Here is a 12,549-nt window from a genome sequence, read left to right as displayed (position 1 = left end):
TTCTTAGGATTATTCTCAGTTCTAATAGCTTTGGCTTTGAATTCTTTCCACAGATTATTTTAGAGGACCTCCTTGGCAACTCATATCTTGTGAGCAGGAGATCCTGAGTTCGACAGACCGATATAAAGACAGACAGACACACTTTCGCATTTATACACAAATATAAACAACTAGCTTATGCCCGTGACTACGTCCCCGTGGATTATATTTAAACCTCTACTTTACCCCCTTATAGGAGTTGAATTATCAAAAATCTTTTCTAAGTGGATTTTTTTCCATTCCATTCCATCAACCTGTATGAGTACACAGATCTTTTCAAGAGCGCGTCACCAAACACGGTCATCGGCCTTCCTCATCCACCCGCTTCCCGCCACCTTCTTCAGCACACTGCGCTTACCGATTGCTGATCTTAAGCTTTCTTAATGGATGTCTACGTCATATTAGCTATCTGCATGTCAAGTTTCAGCCCAATCTGTCCAGTAGTTTGAGCCGTGCGTTGATTCAGACATTTTCCTTTTATATGTCCCGAGATTTTCAAACTGAGTTTAGTAACTCTACATACTGAGCGTTTCTTGGCACATATCGCTATGTACATGTACCTACTTGAGCTGAAATGTGTTAATGGAACACTCTTAATTAAGACTTTTCAGAAGTATTCTGTATTTTGCACTTTATAATTCAATATTAATTTTATGTTAATAATTTAATATATCAGTAATGCAACGATCCATTAATGAAACCAGCCCTCAAAACTCATTTCGATAATTAATTTTGCAATCACTGCAGCGCCGCAATAAAAATAAATAAATAAAATATTATGAACTTTTTTTTAATTCACAGATCGCCACGCGCTTTTAGATAAAAATATAGGTAAGGTACCCAACCTATATAATGGGAAAGTGTGCCTGTCTCTGTCTGTCTGTCTGCTAGCTTTTCACGGCCCAACAGTTTAACCAATTTTTAGCTAAAAAGTTAGCTTACATCCCCGGGAAAGACATAGGCTACTTTTTATCCTGGAAAATCAAAGAGTTCGACGAACCACAAAGTCGCGGGCGTCATTTAGTATGACATAAATTTTCTTTGCACTGCAACTGCATAGTTTCAGTGGTTATGGTTAGAACAATAGGTGTGACTGCGGTCCTGTGAGCGGAATAATTCTTAAGCCTTGGCCCGCTCCAGGCTTTGTTTTTGGGAATAATTAATTACACAGACGTATGGAACCTGTACACGTCCCTGTTTCATTCTACCATATTGTTTACACTACAGTGAAAATTTCTCACATGAAGCAACGATACACAATTCACTTATATAAGCCAAAAGTATCGTATTTGGTTAATCAAAGTAATGAGTACGTTATAATAAAAGCTTTATCAAAATAATATCAGAAAAAGTAAATAAATAGAGTACCTAAGCAGGTACCTACTGATATTACATAAAATTATTCCATATTTTTTACATTAAAAAAAAAGAAAATTAGCCATTTTTAATCATGACTAACATTCCCCTTTCCCCTCCAACTAAGCGTAAAGCTTGTGCTAGGAGTGGGTACGACAATAGTGCAATGGCTGGGGTTTGAACCGCCGACCTTTCGGAATTCAGTCCACTCCTTTAATCGTTGAGCTATAAAACGCTCCTTTCTGTTTTCAAGAGACAACTCTTGAAAAAGTTGAATACAAACAACTGTACACGGTACCTTGTGTCTAATCTACTTTATTAAAACACTAGCTGACGCCCGTGACTTCATCCGCGTGGATTTAGGTTTTTCGAAATCCCGTGGGAACTCTTTGGTTTTCCGGGATAAGATGTAGCCTATGTGCTAATCCAGGATATTATCTATCTCCATTCCGAATTTCAGCCAAATCCGTCCAGTAGTTTTTGCGTGAAGGAGTAACAAACATACACACACACACACACACACATACAAACTTTCGCCTTTATAATATTAGTGTGATGAATAAATTTTATTCCACTAAGAAAACAATAATAAAGTCATAATTATGAAGAAAAAGCACACGACTCCTATTTACCTAGTCTCATATTATTTGCCGGCAAAGGGTAATTAATCTAAATTCAGGCGTTCATTCATCTGGCAAGGATGGCGGCATCATCCATATCCATCCACCGCAATCTCGGATTAACCCCAATCATTTGTAGGTATCGGTAGTCGGTACCGTATGAAAAAGAGCTCTGCATATCGCTACTAAACCATATAAATACTTAATATTGTTATAAACGCAAAAGTGTGTCCATTTCTCCGTCTGTCTGTCTCCATGTTTTTTTATTCCATTACAAGTTAGCCCTTGACTGCAATCTCACCTGGTGGTAAGTGATGATGTAATCTAATATGGTAGCGGGCTAACTTGAAACGGGTGTGACGGCTTTTTAACCCCCGACCCAAAAAGAGGGATGTTATAAGTTTGACGTGTGTATCTGTGTGTCTGGGTATACGTCTGTGGCATCGTAGCTCCTAAACTAATGAACCGGTGCAGCGAGCTGAGTCCTTATGAAAAAGGACCGCGGATAAGTCCGAAACAAGTCGGGCTTACATCAACTAAATACGTGACGATGTTACAGTCTTACTGATGATACTAATTATTAAGGCTACTTTTTATCCTGGAAAATTAAAGAACGAAGTTCCCAGCATAATCTAGGCTAATAGATATGTCTTATGATAATAACTTAAAATTTAAAACACCCCTGACGCAAAAACCTCTATAAGAAAACTAGAAAAGAGCTGATAACTTTCAAACGGCTGCACCAGTTTTCTTCGACTATGGCTAAGAACACTCTCTATCAAGCCACCTTTCAAACGAAAAAAAACTAAATTAAGAGGGCTCTCTCCGTCACTCGCTTCTACTCGCTTCATACAATCGTAGTTCCAATTTCATTTGAATATTAAGCAACCAAAGTCCATGAAATTTTTCAGACATATTCTAGAAACTAATATCTATGTCTGTGGTTTTCCAGATTTCTGTTAAAATATTCGGTTTCAAAGTTACGCGGTCTTAAAAATTTATATACAAATCGTTGAGCCCCTGTAATTTTAAAACTACATATTTTTAGAAAAATCTAAAACACCACAGACACAGATATTAGTTTCTAGAATATGTCTGCAAAATTTCATGGACTTTGGTTGCTTAATATTCAAATGAAATTGGAACTACAATTGTATGAAACGAGTGGAAGCAAGTGACGGAGAGAGCCCTGTTAAAATCGGTTTATTAGTTTAGGAGCTACGATGCCACAGACAGATCCACAGATACATAGATACACACGTCAAACTTATAACACCCCTCTTTTTGGGTCGGGGGTTAAAAATAATAAAATACATATTGCATTTTACCACTTTTGAAAAATAAACGAATTTGAGAAATTTCAAAAAATATCAGCCGAAAGACGGACTTTTGTTTGGGTAGCTGATGAGTTGTTTGGTTTGTAAACGAGGCCCCGCATTACGACAGATCATCGATAAAACAATCCTTTATGTGTATACCTACTTGCCATTTCCGTAAACTGTTATACTGGATACTTTTTAACCCCAAATCCAAAAAGAGGGGTGTTATAAGTTTGACGTGTGTATCTGTGTATCTATGTATCTGTCTGTGGCATCGTAGCTCCTAAATTAATGAACCTATTTTAATTTAGTTTTTTTTTGTTTGAAAGGTGGCTTGATCGAGAGTGTTCTTAGCTATAATCCAAGAAAATCGGTTCAGCCGTTTGAAAGTTATCAGCTCTTTTCTAGTTACTGTAACCTTCAGTTGTCGGGGGTGTTATAAATTTTTAATTTACACTTGTATAATAATAATAAATGAATTTTATTTCAGGTACCAAAATTATAACCCATAACAATACAATATTGGGACAAAAAATTACAATATGTAGCAGATACAATAGATAAATTAATTTTTGAATTAAAGTTAAAAGTTAAAAATTAAGTATTGTTTAATATGAATGAAACATAAAAATAAATCTAAAAATGGAGCTAACAATTTAAAAAAGTAATCTACTTATGTAAAAAGTTTTGTAAAAGGTTTGTAATGTTTTGTAAAAAGTTTTTATGTTGCCTACTACAGACCTACTCGTTTATATTTTTTTTTTATTCAGATACAAGTTATCTCTTGACTGCAATCTCACCTGTTGGTAAGTGATGGTGCGGTCTAAGATGAAAGCGGGTTATGAAGCCCATATGACTTTGGTTTCTACACGCCATCGTACCAGAACACTAAATCGCTTGGCGGCACGGCTTTGTTGGTAGGGTGGTAACTAGCCACGGCCGAAGCCTCCCACCAGACTAGACCAGAGGAAATTTAGAAATTATTAAATTTCAAATTAGCATGTCGGTGATGTGACCTTAAAGTTTTTACCCATCCCAAAATTTCCTAGAAGTTTTCATTTCAAAAATTTATAATTAAGTTTGTGTGGCCACGAAATATGTACCTCAAAATCAGAGCCTTCAAGCGTGAAATGAGGTCGCATCAAATTAACTGGCGAGTCATTCAATATCAAGTTCCAAAGTCTCTACTCCCTGGATTAGAAACTGACAAGCTGTTATCTCGTAGTAACTTGGAAATATTGGAATCAATTCCAACTGATATCAAGATTACAACAGAAGTTCTGTTGGACTGTCAAGTGTCAGGGCATAAAGACGGAGTTGAGTAGAGGCAAGTATTTTTGATAACAAGTTAAAGTCAGCTTTAAATACTTTAAAATATGGTTGAAATTGGCATTCTAAAAACAAAGCAAGGATGATATTCAAAGTACGCGTAGCACATCTACGCAGCTCTAGACGCTCTACGCGCCGCTACCTGGGTGCTATAAAGGTTAGTTTTTGTAAGTACATAATTTTTTTTGGCTTAGCGCTCAGAGTGTCTGGCGCGAATCCAAAAGATGTAAGTTTGAATCCTGCCGATTTCGGAATTTTTGATATTTATTTAAAAACTATTTAGCAATTTCCTTGAAGTATAGGTAAAAACATTATACCAAATAAAAATTATAAAAATAAGGTTAGGTAATTTGAGTTGTTATTAAAGAAGACGCCACGCCTCGGCTCCTCTCTACTGTGCTGGTATGCGTTGCACCTTAGTTGTAAAAGTCCACCACCACAGACCGACTGGCTTGAAAATTTCTGACCACCTAAGTGTCAAAGATAATATGCTGTCAAGCGTTGTAATGCAATTTTAATCATACCAGTACTAAGTACATAGTGATAGCCCCTGCAAACATACCGCAGGCTGTCAGATTGCTAGATTGGATGTAACTTCCGATGTTCACAAATGAACAGCCACATCTCTTCCGCTTCCAGCCAGCTTCCATCTTGGACTGTATTATCTCTTGAAGCCAAGTAAGATCGCAGGCAAAGGCTAACTTGTAACCAAATAAAAAAAATGTAAGCAGCATGTCTTATGTTATATTAACTTACCTGCGACTTGTCTAAAAAAAAATCTGTAGGAACTCTTTCATTTCCCGGAATAAAAAGAAACTTATGTCACTCTGAGGTCCTTACAATGGCCGTGCAATAAATCACGAAAATTCTTTGCTCCGTTGTGGCGTAATTGAAGGACAAATCGACAGTCAAACATACTTTTGCATTTATAATACCAAGCGACACCCGACTGATCAGGTTCTTTTAAATCTATGATTAACATAAAACTTGCCTTATTTATGGTACAGGAATAATCCATACTAATATTATAAATGCTAAAGTGTGTCTATCTGTCTGTCTGCTACGTTTTCACGGCCCAACCGCTGAACCGATTTTAATTTTTGGTACAGACTTGGAATACATCCCGGGAAAGGACATAGGCTACTTTTTATCCCGGAAAATCAAAGAGTTCCTACGGGATTTAAAAAATCGAAATCCACGCGGGCGAAGCCGCGGGCATCCCCTAGTTTCACAATATATTGGATTGTAGAACAGTAAAATGGTATCTGGAGCAATAAGCCGTGAAATGGGGTTATGTCATGTCAACCCTTGAGACATTCGATATCCAGATCTAAGCCTGTAGAGGATTAATAACTGCCAAACTGTTATCTCATAGTGACGTTGAGATATTGGTATACCAAGTGTGCTGGTATTCTGTATCTATATTAGTTATTACAACTAATAAACTAGATTTTAGTTCAGAAATTACTAGATAATATGAAGTATCAAGAAATAGAAATATTTTTTTTTATTCAAGCAACATGTGCTTTTGAATCGTCAAAAGAATCAGAAGACCAGTGGTTCGGGATACTTTTTCTTTTTAACCGACTTCAAAAAAGGAGGTTCTCAATTCGTCGGAATCTTTTTTTTTTATTGCTTTGCAACTGCCGAGTAAGACTCCAGGAGTAGGATTCCACACTTCATAGTAAAACAAATAATGTTATAGTTTTATCTAGTCCATTAGTATGTGTCCGTTATTAACTGCCTAGCATACAGACGTAGTGGGGTAAAACATTTAAGTTAAAATATAAAAGTTGAACAAAATAATACGTTATACGTGTAGCAAGATTTAACGTAAGAGCTTCTGAAAACTTATTAGGGCCTCGAACTTTTAATTAAATTTTACGTTAAATCAAGTTTCACTCACTGTAATTTCGCTAGAATCTCAGCACCTAGACATTAATTATTATAATGAAATTCCCAGATCACTACGGCTCCCTTGCTTAAAATGTTTGCCCAAGACACCGCATCTCGTGCAAAATATCAAGACGTGATGCATATTAGTAATCTTTATGCTATTAAAATTAGAGTTCAAAGTTGTATAAATATGCGGCTGTGGGTGTATGTATATACGTACATCAACGTCTTACGTCATTACACCACTAATCGTATAGGATTCCACAGTGATGCCTTTAATTAATAGCATACATGTCCCTTCTTGATCTCCTCAGACGAAGGCATTAAATCAAGCGTAGAGTTTACTTTGTAAATGTAAACTTACTGTTAAATGTTCTACATAAATTGTGTGCCCACTCCTTAACTCCACATATAACATTATTAATTGAACAAGATGTAGAACATCGTTATCTATTTGCCCAACCAACTTTAAATAAGGACTATTTATTGATTAGTAGGTACTAAATGATTGTATTGATTTAGGTTTTATTTAAAAATCACATGAAAACTCTTTCATTTTCCGGGACTAAAAGTGGCCTATTTTCATTCCTGGGATGAACTTATAAGCTTGCGTATTATAATTATAGGTAGATATGCTAGAGTACCAAATAGCCGTGTGACAAGAACGCGCCTATTGTTACGTGCGTACAAAATAGAGCTTATACGTACACAAGTATAAAGTAAAAATTTATATCTAACACCCCCGACAAGTGAAGGTTACAGTAACTAGAAAAGAGCTGATAACTTTTAAAGGGTTGAACCGATTTTCTTGCATTATAGCTAAGAACACTCTCGATTAAGCCACCTTTCAAACGAAAAAAACTAAATTAAAATCGGTTCATTACTTTAGGAGTGTAGAGGCACTAGTAAATAGGCATTTTCGAGCTACGCCGTGTGAGCCGTAGCGAGTTTGGTTAGTTGCATCTAGCCCGTTGTATCATGTTGACGTTTACAAATTGTAACTTAAAATTGTGAATTATAATATATATTTTTTTAGTGTTCATTTCTTTTGTTTTTATTACTACCCTGGTAGAGAACACGGCGCTATATATACATCAAATATCTGTACAAATATACCTGTACATTGGTGACTCGGACTTTGAACTACCAGGGTAGCGCGTGTTAATTTTATTAAAATAGTAACGTAACGTAAGCTAGGGCAACTCAAGTTAACACGTGCAAGGAAGTGAAAAACTAAAAAACTTTAAAAATGGCGCAACCTACGACAGTAGTGAAGGATGAAGACACGTATCTAGCGTCGATATCTCTCACGTCGAAGATCCCGGAGTTTTGGACCGACCAACCTAGGGTCTGGTTTATCCAGCTGGAGGCAATACTGGCACCACAAAAACAAGGAGACGCATCCAGGTATAATATAGTGGTATCCAAGCTGGGTAAGGATGTCATACAACAAGTGACGGACATCCTCATCAATCCTCCGGAAGAGCGTAAGTACGAGGTACTTAAAGAAAGGTTGCTGAACATATATGAAGAGTCGGAGAACCGTCAAATACAGAAGCTCATCGGGGAGATGGAACTGGGTGATCAGAAACCCAGCCACCTCCTCCGAAAGATGCAGGATCTGGCCAGGGGTAAAATTAATAATGAGACCCTAAGTGTTTTATGGCAGAATCTGCTACCAGCAGCAGCACGAGGCGTTCTGGCTGCGACAGAAGCTAAAGATCTAGACAGACTAGCCGTGATTGCTGACAAAGTAATGGAAACTATGAAGTCCCAATCAGTAGCAGAAGTGGCAGCAAAGGAGACGGTACCCGGAACTTCGTCGATGGCAGCTGAAATAGCCAGGATCCATGCGAGGTTGGACCAGCTGGACAGGTCCAGACACAGTTGGCGAGGTAGGCGAGGTCGCGGAGGTTTCCGTGGTCGTTCGCGTTCCCGAGAACGAGAGGAAAACAGATCCAGACGTACCCCGGATAGCCCGGACTGGCTCTGCGTGCATCATTTTAAATATAGGCAGAGAGCTAATCGCTGCGAACAGCCGTGCACCTGGAATAAGCAGGAAAACTAGTGAAGATGCAGGTGGAACCGGTGGGTACCTGCGTCGAATTAGGGAACCACCGTTTATGTATTACGGATAAGGACAATGGCATACGTTATTTAATAGACACAGGTGCGAACATTTCAGTGTTGCCTAAAAGTTATAAATCAGTGTGTGACAGTGCAATGAATAATAAATACAAACTTTATGCCGCGAATGGTAGTGAAATACAAACTTTCGGAACAAAGACTCTAGTGTTAAATTTAAGATTGCGTCGTGCGTTTAAGTGGACTTTTGTAATAGCCGACGTTAAACAACCCATTTTAGGAGCGGATTTTTTAGCTAAGTATAATTTGTTAGTAGACTTAAGAAACAGACGATTGTTAGATCAAGAGACTAACATGTATGTAATTTCCACTATAGTAAACTCGGAGCATTCATCTATTTTTACTATAGCCGAATCGCATCCATGTTATTCTCTCCTAAGTAGGTTCCCAGAATTGACAATGCCAGCGACGTTCAAAGAACCACCACGTCACAGCGTAAGACACCACATCGAGACTTCAGGACCTCCGGTGCATGCGCGCCCAAGGCCGCTGCCGCCGGACCGATTTAAAAAGGTAAGAGAAGAATTTCGCCTTATGCAGGAAATGGGTATTTGCCGCCCGTCAAAGAGTGCGTGGGCGAGTCCTCTACACGTTGTACCTAAAAAAGATGGTAATATAAGGCCGTGTGGAGACTATAGAGCGCTGAATGCAATTACGAAGCCTGATAGATACCCAATTCCTCACATAAAGGATTTTACGTTTATTTTAGCCGATAAGAAAGTATTTAGCAGGATTGATATTAACCGAGCGTATCACTTTATTCCGATAGCAGAGGATGACGTGGAGAAAACAGCAATCATTACACCTTTTGGTTTATTTGAATGGCCATGTATGTCTTTCGGTTTAAGAAACGCAGCACAAACGTTTCAACGTTTCATGAATAATTATGTCTTACAGGATTTAGAGGCAAATTTTCAGCAAAATAACCCAGATTGCGCGAATTATAAAGCAGAATTTGTTTTTTCATATTTAGATGATTTAATAATAGCTAGCGAAAATAGTTCGCTCCACGAAAAACATTTAGAGGCCGTTTTTGAAAGACTACAACAAGTTGGGTTAACTATTAATTTAGCAAAGTGTGCGTTTTCACAAGATAAAGTTGAGTTTCTGGGTCATGAGGTCTCAGCCAGTGGCTTAAGACCGTTGCCAAGCAAGGTCCAAGCCATTGTAGACTTTCCCAGACCGAAAACGGTAGAGGAACTTCGTAGATTTCTGGGCATGGTAAATTTCTATAGAAGTCATTTGCGTCAGGCAGCCGAATATCAAGCTGAATTAAATAAGTATCTTCACGGAGCAAAGAAACGTGACAAAAGTAGTATAGTGTGGACAGAAAGTGCTGTTCAAGCTTTCGAACAATGCAAGTTGAATTTACAGAACGCTGCTTTGTTAGCGTATCCGATAACAGGTCAAGTGCTTGCTATAATGGCAGACGCGTCAAATAGTTGTGTTGGAGGCACATTGCAACAAAGAGTAAATAACGAATGGGTTCCGTTAGGTTATTTTTCGAAAAAATTGACTGACACGCAACAAAAGTACAGTACCTACGACAGGGAGTTACTTTCGCTTTATTTGTCAGTGCAATATTTTAGGAACATGTTCGAAGGTAGAGATCTCGTTTTGTATACAGATCATAAGCCGTTAACGTTTGCGTTTAAAAAGCTAAGTAGTAGTAAAGAAACGCCGCGAAGGACCCGTCAGTTATTATTTATTAGTGAGTTCACGACGGATATACGCTATACAAAAGGCGAAGAAAACGCGCCCGCGGACGCGTTATCGCGAGTTGAAACAATTTCGTGCCCGTCTGTACTTGACTTCACAGAAGTGGCTATTGCGCAAGCGAACGACAAAGAGCTCACAGAATTGTTAGGAACAAAAAACGGTAATACGAGACTAATAAAAATTGACTTGCCGAGTGTAAATAAACCGATTGTTTGTAACTTGCGAGGCGATAAGGCTAGGCCTTACTTACCAAAACAGTTTAGGCGTATCGCATACGAAACAATACATAACCTCAGCCATCCAGGCATTAGAACAACAAGGAAAATGGTAACTAATAATTATTTTTGGCCTGGGATGAATAAAGATATAGGTATTTGGGCTAGGTCGTGCATAGAGTGTCAAAAAGCAAAGGTTCACAGACACACTATGTCACCTTTAGGGCAATTTGCAAAAGTAGATAGAATGTGTCATTTACACATTGACATTACAGGTCCATTCACTATTTCAGAGGAAGGCTACAGGTATTGTCTTACAATGATAGATAGAGAAACGGGTTGGCCGGAAGCATTTCCAATTAAAGATATTTGTGCGAAGACAGTAGCCAAACTCGTGTATGAAGGATGGATTACTAGACATGGGTGTTTTATTAATTTGAGCTCAGATCAAGGAAAGCAATTTGAAAGCAGTCTCTTTAGACAGTTAATGAAATATTTAGGGGTTCATAAGTTTAGGACGACACCGTACCATCCACAAAGTAATGGCATGATCGAACGATGGCATCGTAGTTTTAAGGCCGCCTTAATGGCGAGATTAAAGGACAATAGATCGTGGGTTGAAGAAATGCACACCATTATGATGGGACTACGTGCAGCACCACGCAGTGACACAGGGGTAAGTGCCGCGGAATTAACCTTTGGGCGAACTCTGAGGCTCCCTGGAGAATTTTTCGAACCATCGGATAGTAAGATAACGGACGGTGAGGAGTACCTAAAGCAGTTGAAACAGGTAATTAGTAATTTAAGACCGAAACCCGAGACACAGAGAGACTCTCGAACTATTTTTGTGCACCCTGCTTTAAAAGACTGTAAAAAAGTTTTTGTTAGAAACGATGTAATGCGTAAGTGTCTACAACCACCGTATGACGGTCCCTATGACGTCATAAAGCGGTTGGAAAAAGCATACTTAGTACAGTTACCCAATAGACAGGCCCTTATTTCTATTGACAGGTTGAAACCGGCTTTTGTCCTGGATATCGAAAATCCACGACAAACGCCGGGTGAAACGTCATGTAAGAAAAAATGTAGATTTAGTGACGATGACGTTTTGCCGACTCATACAATCCGTACTACTCGGAGTGGGAGAGTCAGCAAAACGCCCGTTAGGTATCAGTAGAATAATTTGAGTATCAACTAGCAATTAAGCAATAAGTATTACGAAATAAGTATTGTAAAATGGCCCCGATCCGCATATATTATTTTTCATTAGAAGACATAACTAAACCTTATTATTGGGAGTGTTAGAGTGGTTGACGATTGTTATAGTTTATTGGATAGTGTGTAAATGTAAAATGTAATGTAACAAACATTCGAAGTGTTGAGTGCAACGAAGGCTGGATGGCGTGGGAATAGCAACAATTGTAAGTGGACTTGCCACAGCGACCCCGTCGCCACCCGCTCAAGTTGTAGTGACCTCATCTCAAGTATGATGTGTTAAGAGATGTACCATGTATCGAATCAAAGGAACACTTTAACTGGGTGACGTGTTTAAATTATGATTTGTTGGGTAAGCGGATCGGAAACATTGCTAGGGTTGTCGAAAAATAAAGAACGAATATTGTGAAATAAAATTAAGGTTGCGGAAATTTGTATTTGTTTAATTTTTATTAAGATAAAAATTTGGGGTGGTGTGATGTAGAGGCACTAGTAAATAGGCATTTTCGAGCTACGCCGTGTGAGCCGTAGCGAGTTTGGTTAGTTGCATCTAGCCCGTTGTATCATGTTGACGTTTACAAATTGTAACTTAAAATTGTGAATTATAATATATATTTTTTTAGTGTTCATTTCTTTTGTTTTTATTACTACCCTGGTAGAGAACACGGCGCTATATATACATCAAATATCTGTACA

Source organism: Maniola jurtina, chromosome 15, assembly GCF_905333055.1.
Source record: "Maniola jurtina chromosome 15, ilManJurt1.1, whole genome shotgun sequence".
NCBI lineage: Eukaryota > Metazoa > Arthropoda > Insecta > Lepidoptera > Nymphalidae > Maniola > Maniola jurtina.
This window is presented reverse-complemented; position numbering follows the sequence as displayed.